Source organism: Rutidosis leptorrhynchoides, chromosome 3 (genome assembly GCF_046630445.1).
Source record: "Rutidosis leptorrhynchoides isolate AG116_Rl617_1_P2 chromosome 3, CSIRO_AGI_Rlap_v1, whole genome shotgun sequence".
NCBI lineage: Eukaryota > Viridiplantae > Streptophyta > Magnoliopsida > Asterales > Asteraceae > Rutidosis > Rutidosis leptorrhynchoides.
In genome coordinates, this window is record NC_092335.1 from 439,737,196 (window position 1) to 439,738,093 (window position 898).

An 898-nucleotide genomic window follows, 5' to 3' on the forward strand; every position below is an offset into this window, starting at 1 on the left:
GGTGAATGTGGCAAGCTAATTTGCCATCGGTGCCAAGGTAGTGGTCATATTGCCAAGTATTGTGGAAGTACCGCCCCCGTCACTCAAAAGGGGCCCGACGCACCAAAGCCGAGTATTTGCTACAAATGTGGCCAATCGGGTCATTTTAGGAATGAATGCCCAAAGAATAAAGCAAAAACCAACGCGCGCCGTTGAACTTACAACATCGACACCTAGGATGCCCGAGACGACGATGGACTAGTCACGGGTACGTTTCTTCACAACAAACCGTATACTTCATACTTGTTCGATTCGATTACCGCTAGACGTTTTACAACCAAGACTTTGACTTGTACTCATTACCTTCCATCTTTTCCCCTAGATACTATTTAGGCGATTTAAGCGATCAACGGAAAAATATTGTGTGCCTATAAATATTATCGGAGGATATACGTTAAGAAATTGAACTCGACACCAATAGAACTAAGGAACTCAAAACCTATTCATTAAGGAGAAATTGTTGCCCTACCTTTATGTATAGATTATTGTGAACTAAGAAATTTTCGGTTGGAAACCGATACCCTCTCCCTCGCATCCATGACCTCATGATTATTTGCACGAATCCCGTATGTTCCAAATCGACCTCCGTTCCGGTTATCATCAATTGGGGGTTAAGTGAGACGATGTCTCCTAAGCCACTTTCCGAACTCGCAACGTTAGTTGTAAATCTCTCTTAGTACCGTTTGATTTATTTAGGGCTCGCCCGTATCCATAAACCTCTTGAACCGCGTATGCAAATTCATATAGACTAATCTGTTATCGTATTTATAGATGACATCTTAACTTATTCAAGTAAAGAAGGAAAACGAACAACATCACCATCTTAAGCTCGAACTTTTGAGAAAAGAGCAACTCTATA